Source organism: Crinia signifera, chromosome 1 (assembly GCF_055691185.1).
Source record: "Crinia signifera chromosome 1, ASM5569118v1, whole genome shotgun sequence".
In the NCBI taxonomy this organism is placed as follows: Eukaryota; Metazoa; Chordata; class Amphibia; order Anura; family Myobatrachidae; genus Crinia; species Crinia signifera.
Window position 1 is genome coordinate 46,375,858 of NC_139217.1, and position 11,893 is coordinate 46,387,750.

Sequence of the window (11,893 nt, forward strand, 5' to 3'; positions counted from 1 at the left end):
CTGCAGATATGTAAAGGCTGCGGCCCACATGGCGCATGGCGCAGATGCAATGGTCCCGGCCCCATTGATGTGCGCCATACGCCATGTGAGCAGTGGCCATCACATACCTGCAGCTGAGACCATGTCTGCCGCACAGTACCCCATACTATTGGCAAAGAAAAAAGGGCAATAAATGGAGTTTGCTATCCAGATTGAGGAGAATCCTGTTCTCCCTCTGGTAATGCAGGTACAGGTAGCAGCATATAAATAAACAAAAAAAACACACTCTGGTAACTTCTGGAACATGCCCTTACAACAGTAGGGATAAGGTACTGTGCGGCAGAGGATGTCTGCTGCAGATATGTAAAGGCTGCGGCCCACATGGCGCATGGCGCAGATGCAATGGTCCCGGCCCCATTGATGTGCGCCATACGCCATGTGAGCAGTGGCCATCACATACCTGCAGCTGAGACCATGTCTGCCGCACAGTACCCCATACTATTGGCAAAGAAAAAAGGGCAATAAATGGAGTTTGCTATCCAGATTGAGGAGAATCCTGTTCTCCCTCTGGTAATGCAGGTACAGGTAGCAGCATATAAATAAACAAAAATACACACTGTGGCCCTTGTGTGGCAGAGGATGTCTGCTGCAGATATGTAAAGGCTGCGGCCCACATGGCGCATGGCGCAGATGCAATGGTCCCGGCCCCATTGATGTGCGCCATACGCCATGTGAGCAGTGGCCATCACATACCTGCAGCTGAGACCATGTCGATGGTAAATGATAAAGTAGCCTATTTTTTAAGACAGATCCTCAAAAACAGGACACTCTGGATCTTCTATCAGTAAAGAACTGTAGAATTGACGGTACTGGGGGGGTTGAGAAGGCTGTGTAGGTGTTGACTGGGTATGTGTTGGAATTGTGCTCGACTGGCCTGCTACGGTGGCAGGCGGAGTAGGCACTGGTGATTCTAATGACAGTGGTGTGTCTGGTGCACTACCAATGCCAACTATTTTAGTGCCACTGTTGAGATACCCTAAACTGCCATTATACACCAACTCCATGCATAACTTTTCAAAAGTAAGTTGCTGGTTAGGAGCCATGTTGCGAACACACTCTGCCACATAAGTGAAGTAGTTGTCATGTTTGTCCGGGTTTCTTTGCAGGACTTGATGTGCCCGCATCATAAATTCTTCATGTGCCGCTGCTTCTCCTTTTTTTCCTTTGCCACGCATTTTTTTGGCACGGGGGAGTGGTGGAGTGGGTTCCAGGGTGGGTGGCGGAGTGCGTGCCGGAGTAGGAACTTCGTTCGATGTGCATGCATTCTCAGATAGGACAGATAGGTCTGGGGTTGCAGGTGGGTAGTCACCAAGCTGTAAAAAAATTGAACATGTTTACTAATCAATTCTATTTACTTCTAATTTCAGTTCCCTACCAGCGTGAATGAATGGAAAGTCATCGCAGAGGAGTTTGAACAGCGATGGAACTTCCCAAATTGCGGTGGAGCCATTGATGGCAAACATGTCCGCATAGCCCAGCCTATCAATAGTGGTTCCTACTATTTTAATTACAAGGGCTATTTTAGCATTGTACTAATGGCTGTTGTTAATGCGAACTATGAGTTTATCTTCCTGGATGTAGGAAGGAATGGCCGTGCATCGGATGGTGGCACTTTCAAGGACACAAAGTTCTACGAAAGGCTCATAGCGAACACCCTTCACTTGCCGTCTGTCCAGGAAACTAAACAGGGGCTTAACTTTGTTTTTGTGGCTGACGAGGCTTTTGGCCTGCACGAGCATGTCATGAAGCCATATGCGCAAAGGGGGTTGAACCATGACAAAAGGATCTTTAACTACAGGCTATCCAGGGCACGGCGTGTTGTGGAAAATGCTTTTGGCATCCTGGCAAGCCGGTTTCGCATTTTCCACACTGCCATTAACCTGAGGGTGGACAAAATTGACTGGGTTGTCACGGCGTGCTGTGTCCTGCACAATTTGCTCCGCAGAAAAGCCACACAGCAAAGGGCTACAGGCACAGCACTCCAAGAAGACCAAGAACTGCCAGAGGAGGTAGTGCAGATATCCTCCTTGCAAACCCCAACACAACACTACACAGGGAGTGCACGAGCCAAACAGGTGAGGGAACAGTACATGGCCTACTTTAATGGGGAGGGCGCTGTGGATTGGCAGGAGGAATCAATTAGATAGCCAAAAAAATAGACTCACCGATGCAGACTGCGAATTCTCCTCCTCCTCCTGCGCCGTGACTTCTTGGTTTTCATGTTCTACCATAAGGACTACTCCTGTCCTCATCGACTCCTGGCTGAGGGTGAATGTCAACCGGTCATAGTACCAGAGCGATGTTTGATACATCTCGTCGACTCCAGCACCAGACTTCTTTGCAGCCTCCACCTTCTTGTGTTCCTTTAAGAACACCGTGCGCAGATTCTGGATGCGTTTCCTCACCCATTCAACATTGGCCTCTGGGTGAAATGGAAGACTGTAGCGTGCCAAGTCCTCCAAGGCTTGGTTTCTTTTCATTTTGTTTGAATACTCCTTGGATTTTGTTCGCCACAGGCATTCGTGTGAACGATATTTTTCAATAAACCCTTCAAGAAACTCTTGTTCCTTTGCGTTGGACATTGGGACTGTAAAAAGATAAAACCATTTTAGTTGTTATAGTTATACCCATGTTTTGTTTCATATTTAAATTTTTATAGTTATAGTTACCAGTTTACCTAGTTCTTATGTTTTAAGTATTTAAAATGTTAATAAACTTTTATGAAAACCACTATACATTTTATTGTGCAGATTGCTATTCACACACACAGGTGAATGGGGCCTAGCAGAGAGGAGTGCATGGAATACTGCAATGGTGGACAATGGTTTATGTATATATATCTATATATACACAAACACACACACACACAGGTGAATGGGGCCTAGCAGAGAGGAGTGCATGGAATACTGCAATGGTGGACAATGGTTTATGTATATATATCTATATATACACAAACACACACACACACAGGTGAATGGGGCCTAGCAGAGAGGAGTGCATGGAATACTGCAATGGTGGACAATGGTTTATGTATATATATCTATATATACACAAACACACACACACACAGGTGAATGGGGCCTAGCAGAGAGGAGTGCATGGAATACTGCAATGGTGGACAATGGTTTATGTATATATATCTATATATACACAAACACACACACACACAGGTGAATGGGGCCTAGCAGAGAGGAGTGCATGGAATACTGCAATGGTGGACAATGGTTTATGTATATATATCTATATATACACAAACACACACAGGTGAATGGGGCCTAGCAGAGAGGAGTGCATGGAATACTGCAATGGTGGACAATGGTTTATGTATATATATTACTATATATACACAAACACACACACACACAGGTGAATGGGGCCTAGCAGAGAGGAGTGCATGGAATACTGCAATGGTGGACAATGGTTTATGTATATATATCTATATATACACAAACACACACACACACACAGGTGAATGGGGCCTAGCAGAGAGGAGTGCATGGAATACTGCAATGGTGGACAATGGTTTATGTATATATATCTATATATACACAAACACACACACACACAGGTGAATGGGGCCTAGCAGAGAGGAGTGCTTGGAATACTGCAATGGTGGACATTGGTTATATGTATACACACACACATGGGGCCCACCCAAAAAAAACAGTGACATGGTCGGGTGCACGGTTGCCAAACCAGTGCTTTATACACACTATATACATTGGTGGCATCAGTGGGCATGCATAGAAGAGCATTGGGAGTGCAAACATACCAGGTTGTTGTTCTGGGAGATGAGACAAGAAGGAGAGTCCAACTGCTGCGCCAGCGCTGTTTGCTATGTGGAAAAACATGGCGCCGGGGGAGTGTTTAGGAAATGCCACTCAAATAGGCTGGATCAAACGACGGACGCACCGACGGACGGACGACGGAGGCGGCAAAAAACACTCACGATCTGCATACGATTGACGGTCGGTCGGCCTGGGATTGACGGATCCTACCTGCAGCACGTAGGACCAAAGATGCGACCAAACGAGCGGCGTGAACGCGCATTGGATCGGAATCGGATCAAATAAATGTCAAAAACACACGATAGTACATACAATCTGCATACAACCGGTCGGAATTGGATCTAAATTGACAGAATCGGGCCCTAGTCGTCCTGGTGTGTACCCAGCATTAGAAGCATGCACAGGCGGATTCAGGAGGTGGGGCACCAAGGCCCCCTGCTGCTAGAAAGGTGGCTGCAGCAATTACTTATGAGATCAATCCTATAGTGCAGGGAGTAGAGGCATGTTCAGGGGTGGGAAACCATAGTCTCAGTTAGCCTACTGGGATGGTCTGACCAGGAGCCTTTTAAAACCATTTCCAGTGCTAACTGAGATGCTTCCTGTGACTATCACACACCAGCCAAGTAAATCAGGGGCTACACACAGACAGCAAACACTGGAAAAAAATCATTTGGTGCTAAGCGGCTTGGGAATGGATTTGCCTCTAATCTAAACTTTTCGTACATCGTGCACATGAATTTCCAGGCTTGCGCAGGGAGGATTTCACTCTGGCTGGGCGGTGATTACCTAATCGCAGGGCACTACGAATTAGCAGCACAGTGATCAGGTCTGAATAACCCCCAGTGGTTTAGCATTGGTCATGAAACCACTGGGTGATCACAAATTGCCTATGGAAGACACCTCTTCAGCCAAGAATTATATATGGTTACCAGTGGCGGCTTGTATCTTTTGGCAGGAGGGGCGGCTGCCGCTGGTCGTGATGCAGGCAAACTCCCCTCCCCTTCCCTGCCGCAGCCACCGCCGCTCCTCCTGGTCTCCAACACGCTGCGTTCCCGGTGCCTGTACTATGATAACAGGCGCCGGGACTGGTGCATGCGCAGTACAAACCTCTGTACTGCGTATGCGGCCAGATTCTATGGGCTGCTTCGGCTACAGCCTATAGAAGGAGAATCACGGTCCCGGAGCCTGTATAATACAGATGACAGGCACTGGGAGCGGCATGCGCACAGTACAGACGTAGGTACTGCACATGGGCAATCCCCAGAGTTTAGGGGCTACCTCCCAATGACACTGCCTTGGTGACTGGCAGGTCGGACTTGCTAGTCACAGTGAAGCCAGTGTAGTCTCACTGGCTGTATATAAATAAATATAATAGTGTGATGAGTGTAGTGAGGCACCCAGCCTGTAGCATCATGAGTGCAGCATTTCACTAATTGTGTGTCCATGTCAACAGTGGACAAAATTGACAATTTAACCTTTTTATGTCAACATTTTGGCTGTGTCTAACGTTCCCATGTCGATAGTTTGACTGTCCACTTTTTGACCCTTGCACATTGACCTTTTGGGGTAGACCTATTAACTGTCTGTCTAATCTACACCCCAAATGTGCTCCAACAGTCGCTCTGCTTTTAAAGTCATCAATAATAGCCATAAACATGGACTGTAATGGCAATGTTTGGGAAACTCTGCCTTATGGTATACACACATATATACAGTATGATATATTGTTCCTGTAATACAGGTCTGGCCAAACCAATCCGATCCGATCTACCAAGAGTTCACATGTTGCAGACCTCCAAGCTGGTGCACAGTTGTTGTCATTACTAACTGTTACATGACCCAAATCCCCTAGCTTGTGCACAGCTGTAGTCATTACTAACTGTCACATTTTCCAGACCTCCTAAGTGGTGCACAGTTACTAACTGTCACATTTTCCAGACCTCCTAACTGGTGCACAGGTGTAGTCATTACTAACTGTCACATTTTCCAGACCTCTTAGTTGGTGCACAGCTGTAGTCATTACTAACTGTCACATGACCCAAATCCCCTATCTGGTGCACAGCTGTAGTCATTACTAACTGTCACATTTCCAGACCTCCTAACTGGTGCACAGGTGTAGTCATTACTAACTGTCACATTCCCCAGACGACCTAGCCGGTACACAGGTGTAGTCATTACTGTCACATCCCCCGAACCACCTAGCTGGTGCACAGGTGTTGTCATTACTGTCACATCCCCCAGACCACCTAGCTGGTGCACAGGTGTAGTCATTACTAACTGCCACAAGTCATGTTGTTATTGTCCTGTCAGCATGTACTGCTGACCATTTTCCAGTGGGCGAGCTTTGCAGTTTGCAGAGCTTATTCTGAAAACCGGTTAGAACGTGGCGCCATAGCCTTTGTGCCGAGGGCTTCTATACCATTTTTCGTGGATTAGTAAGAAAAATATTACATTTCTCAGACTCATCTTTTCTTCCGTCAGTGGCTTCACTTCGGCAGTAATAAAAATGAGCAATTCTGTCAGCAGTAATCAGTCATTCTGTCAGTTTTTATAGAATGTTTTTATTGCTACTGGCTCTCTTCCACACCACGGAAGAAAATGTAACAATAGGGGCTCAGTCCGGTAGGATCGGCATCTTGCTGTTACTGGGTTTCAGGTTTTTTTTTTTTGTTGTTTTGCTTGGTATCGTTTTTGACATACTTTATCCGAGTAGCTCACAGTTCATTCGCTGTAACGGAATATTGTGTGAAACAATAGGCTGTGCTTAGTGAACGTGGACGTGCTTCCAATCGCAGCAGACAGTCAGCTGGCACGTCGCGCAACATAAACAGGCTACTATTTGTGCTGAGAAAACAAATATTCAGGGAACGTGGACCAGCAGCTCCACGTCTGACTTTCCCTCTCTTTCTTTGGACACACCGCCACGAATTGCTTTCTTCCATTTGTCCAACTTCAAGGTGGAAGCTCGTGAAAGTGATAGCACGTTGGATTTCTTGGCATTCCTCTGTGTTGTAATATTTCACAGTTCTTTGCAAAAGGAGAGAGACGCGTTAAATATACCAAAGAGTAACAACACGGCAGGAACTCATAATGAAGGGGAAGGTTGAGACGGACCTACTTGGTGGATCTTACGCGCTGAAGGACGGCGAGAAATCAAACAGGAGACGCGAGTTCTTGTTTTGTCTAGGAAGCTTTGTGTTCTAGAGCAGATCTCCTAATATTGCAGGGCACAAGACCATGATATAATCCACTCAAGATGCGGCTTTATTAAGGGAAGCCAAAACACAGAAACCAATTAAGTATGGTACAGACATTGTGCAAGTACGCGCCATGAGTCCTATTGGAGAAAGAGCGCTATATGAATAGTAGTAGTAGTAGTAGTAGTAGTAGTAACAGTGGCGAAACTTGTGGGTTTGGGGCCCAGGTGCAAAAATATAATTTGGGCCCCCCTCTTGCACCCCAACAGGGAAAAACAGTGGGTGCCAAGAAGAGTGTGACATGGGCAACAGTGGGCCCCTTATTTATTTATTTACAGTTTCTTATATAGCGCAGCAGATTCCGTTGCGCTTTACAATTGTAGACAGTGATACAACAAACTGTTTCATTTTTTGCTACATGCCCGGCATTATTCTGCCCCTCCTCCTTTCCCTGGTGACAGACAGCCCCTCTGGACTAGTCTTCCCTTCCCTAGCCAAACCTCCTAGCCTTGCCCTTAGTGACCCTGCAGACCCGAACCCTCTATTGCCACAGCCTAACCCTAGTCTTCCCTTCCCTAGCCGAAACTTAGCCCCTAGTTCAGGCTTGCCTACCTTCCCATAATTGCAGGGAGCCTCCCAAAAATCGAGTACCCCTCCCGCCCCCCCGGGAAGGTGGGCAATCCTCCCGCATTGGCAATGAAGCTCCCACAACCCCCCCTTCGTTCTGCCCGATATACCATGTTTCGCGGATCTGCGGCGAGGCTAAAATTACGCAAATCGAGTAATATTAGCCCCTCCCCCGCCCCCTGCCATACTACCATCGGGTCTCCTCTCCGGGCTTCTCCCGGAGAGGAGAAAGCAAATGTCGGCAACTATGCCCTAGTTATTCCTGCAGCCTAACCCAAACCCTCTACTGCCAAAGCCTAACCCTAATCTTCCCTAGCCGAACCCTAGCCTTGCCCTTAGTGACTCCTGCAGACCAACCCAAACCCTGTACTGCCACGACCTAACCCTAGCCTTCCCTAGCTGAACCTCCTAGCCTTTCCCTTAGTGACTCCTGCAGACCAACCCAAACCCTGTACTGCCACGACCTAACCCTAGCCTTCCCTAGCTGAACCTCCTAGCCTTTCCCTTAGTGACTCCTGCAGACCAACTCGAACCCTATACTGCCACAGCCTAACCCTAGTCTTTCCTCCCCTAGCTAAACACTAACCTTGCCCCTAGTGACTCCTGCAGCCTAACCCAAACCCTGTACTGCCACAAACTAACCCTAGCCTTCTCTTCCCTAGCCTTGCCCTTAATGACTCCTGCAGACCAACCCGAACCCTCTATTGCTACAGTCTAACCCTAGTCTTCCCTTCCTTAGCCGAACCTCCTAGCCTTGCCCTTAGTGGCTCCTGCAGACCCGAATCCTCTACTGCCACAGTCTAACCCTAGTCTTCCCTTCTTTAGCCGAACCTCCTAGCCTTGCCCTTAGTGACTCCTGCAGACCCGAATCCTCTACTGCCACAGCCTAACACTAGTCTTCGCTTCCCTAGCCAAACCCTAGCCTTGCCCCTGGTGACTCCCACAGCCTAACCCAAACCCTCTACTGCCAAAGCCTAACCGTAACCTTCTATTTCCTAGCTGAACCCTAGCCTTGCCCTTAGTGACTCCTGAAGACCAACCGGAACCCTCTACCACCACCCTAACCCCAACTTTTGAAAATCCCAACATTCATTTTTGGTGGGGCACCGAACAGGTTATTTTGCACTATTACGGGTAAATTTATTAAAGCTTCTAAGAATGAAAAGTACGAAATGATAGACAGAATCTGGTTGGTTGCTATGGGCAACATCTCCTCTTTTCATTTTTAGAAGCTTTAGCAAATGTTCCCCTAAGAGTATAGGATAGTGAGGACACATCTGTATATATTAAACTGAAAATAGATCCTTAATGGATACTGCTATTGCCATCTTTATAAATATGTCTGGCCGTGTGTTGTATACATCTTGTTCTGACATTAGTATAACAAGACGTGAGCATCGGAAGCTGAACTACGGCGGGAGACAGCCATTTGCCTACTCACGCCTGTCATGGCCTCATTCCACCTCTTCTTTTACAGCCTGTTTTCCTACAATGTAACCACTTTCCATAAATGGAAGAGAATGGAGCTTTAGCAATCTCAGTTCTGTAAATTGTCAGGGTTAATCCATGTTTATGTCCTTGATGCAATGTTTGCATTTGTGATAAACACTCATTTATAATGGGAGTCTAGCTTTTAACTTTTATAGTTGAGGTGAGCAGAGATCAGACCACCCTCGCGCCTCCAATTCATCGCTCGTAAATGGTTTTCCCCCAGCCTATGCCCAGTGTAGTTTATCTGCGACTCTAGGGGGGAGATTTGATATGATATGATTTTGCCCATAGCAACCAAAAGGGTTCTACTTCTTATTTATTTACCACCTTCTAGAAAATAATATATAGAATCTGATTGGTTGGTTGCTAGGGGCAAAATAACTCTTATCTTAGTAAATTAACACTAGATTTGAATTCATAAATTGTTGATCAGTTAGTCTAATTGACTGTTTTGTCGATAGATAATGATGTAAATAGGTTTTATTTAAACAGTGACATTAACATAAACCAATATATTAACCCCTTCCCGACATTTGACGTACATTTACGTCATGGCCGGGAGGTACTTCCCGACACATGGCATAAATGTACGTCATGAGTTTAAACTGTCACTGCGTCTCGAGACGCAGTGACAGAGGGACGATGTCTGCTGTCCCTGACAGCAGACATGTCCCTGCATGCCCAGGGGGGGCTGCGATGTCGCCCCCCCGTCGGCGATCGCTGTGATTGGCTGTTCAGTGTGAACAGCCATTCACAGCGTTTTCCTGTGTTACCAGCGAATCGGACGCTCGGTAACACAGGTGTCAATCACCGCCGGGCGTCAGGGGGCATGAGGGGGTCATCGGTGACGATGACACCTCACCCCACCCTCACCCCACCTGCCCCCAAGGCTGTGATTGGTCCGTGGGACCCACGGACCAATCACAGCCAAGGCGCGACATTTAAACTGACGGTGACTGCGCTGCAGACGCCATTCCGGTCTGGAATAGCGTGCAGAACGGTCACCGTGCCTGCCTGCCGTGAATACCGACCTGATCCTTGCTAATACTTACCTGATCCTTGCAAATACCTTACCTGATCACCTTATCACTGCTTGTAGCGTGCTGGACGCTTCCTGGATCTGACTTCCTGAGACTTCCTGCTGCTGCTGCAGTGTGATAGAGAGATAGAGAGATAGAGAGAGAGATAGAGAGAGATAGAGAGATAGTGACAGAGAGAGCTATATTTTGTGTCTGCTACCCCCCCTTTTTGGGGGTGCAGGGGTTTTCTATATATATATAACTGTCAGTGCTGCTGCTGCAGTGTCATACAGTGATAGATAGTGATAGATAGTGATAGATAGTGAGAGGTAGAGAGATAGAGAGATTTGTGTCTGCTACCCCCCCTTTTTGGGGGTGCAGGGGTTTTATTTTATATATATAACTGTCAGTGCTGCTGCTGCAGTGTCATAGAGTGATAGATAGTGATAGATAGTGAGAGATAGAGAGATAGAGAGAGATAGTGACAGAGAGTGATAGAGAGTGTATATTTTGTGTCTGCTACCCCCCCTTTTTGGGGGTGCAGTTTTTTTTTATACATATAACTGTCAGTGCTGCTGCTGCAGTGTCCTAGAGTGATAGATAGTGAGAGATAGTGAGAGATAGAGAGATAGAGAGAGATAGTGACAGAGTGATAGAGAGTGTATATTTTGTGTCTGCTACCCCCCTTTTGTGCTGATCAGTATATCTGTGCTGATCAGCAACTTTTTGGGGGCGCAGAGGTTTTTTTTTTATATATATACCTGTCAGTTGCTGCCAGTTGCACTGTCAGTTGCACCAAAGGTTGTGCACCTGCTGTCCCTCACTGGTAATCAGTGTCGCATCACTGATCACCTTTTTTTTTTTTTGTGAGTGCTGTGGGGTCTTTTTTTAATTTTTTTTTTACACACACTGATTTTGTGGGTGTCCTGTGGCCACTGTGCGCCGATCAGTGACGTACATCACTGATCAGCTTTTTCGGCACAGGGTTGATCAATTTTTTTTTTTTTTTTGATCAGATTCCTGTTGCCTTTGAGCGCTGTTCAGTGACAGACGTTACTGACCAACATCTGTGCTCAATTTTTGGCGCAGGACCTTTTTTTTTTTTTTTTAACCCCTTCAATTTTTTTATTTTTAACCCCTTCATTTTTTTTTTTTTTATTGGTATAAAGTATTTTTTTTTTTCTGCACCACATACACACTACATACCCCCCGGATTGAAATAAAGTTTGTACCCCCCCCTACACTATACACGTGTTGAAACATTTCACTACCAGTAACACAAAAATAAAAATGGCATCCCAAATGTCCTCCCAAATGTCCTCCCAAATGTCCTCCCAAATGTCCTCCCAGTCATCCAGGAGAATGTATTCAGTGGAGGAGGCATATGCCATGCTTGCCTCTGACTCTGACACAGGCAGCAGGGGCGTAACTACACTAAGGCAGCCACCGCCACCGCTTGGGGGAGCGAGTGGCAGCGCTGTCTGTGTGGGCGCCGGCATCCAGCACGGAAAATCTTGCGCACCCACCGCCCGTCGAGTCAGCTGGTGGCTGGCTCAGCCCACCCATATCAATGCTCTGGCCGGCTCACGATGTGACGTGCTGGCGTCACACCATGCTCTCCCCCGCCCTGCGCTGTACTCCTCCTGAGTCAGTACAGCGCAGGGCGGGGGAGAGCGCGGTGTGACGCCAGCACATCACATCCCGAGCCGGCAGAGTACAGGAGGCAGGAGAA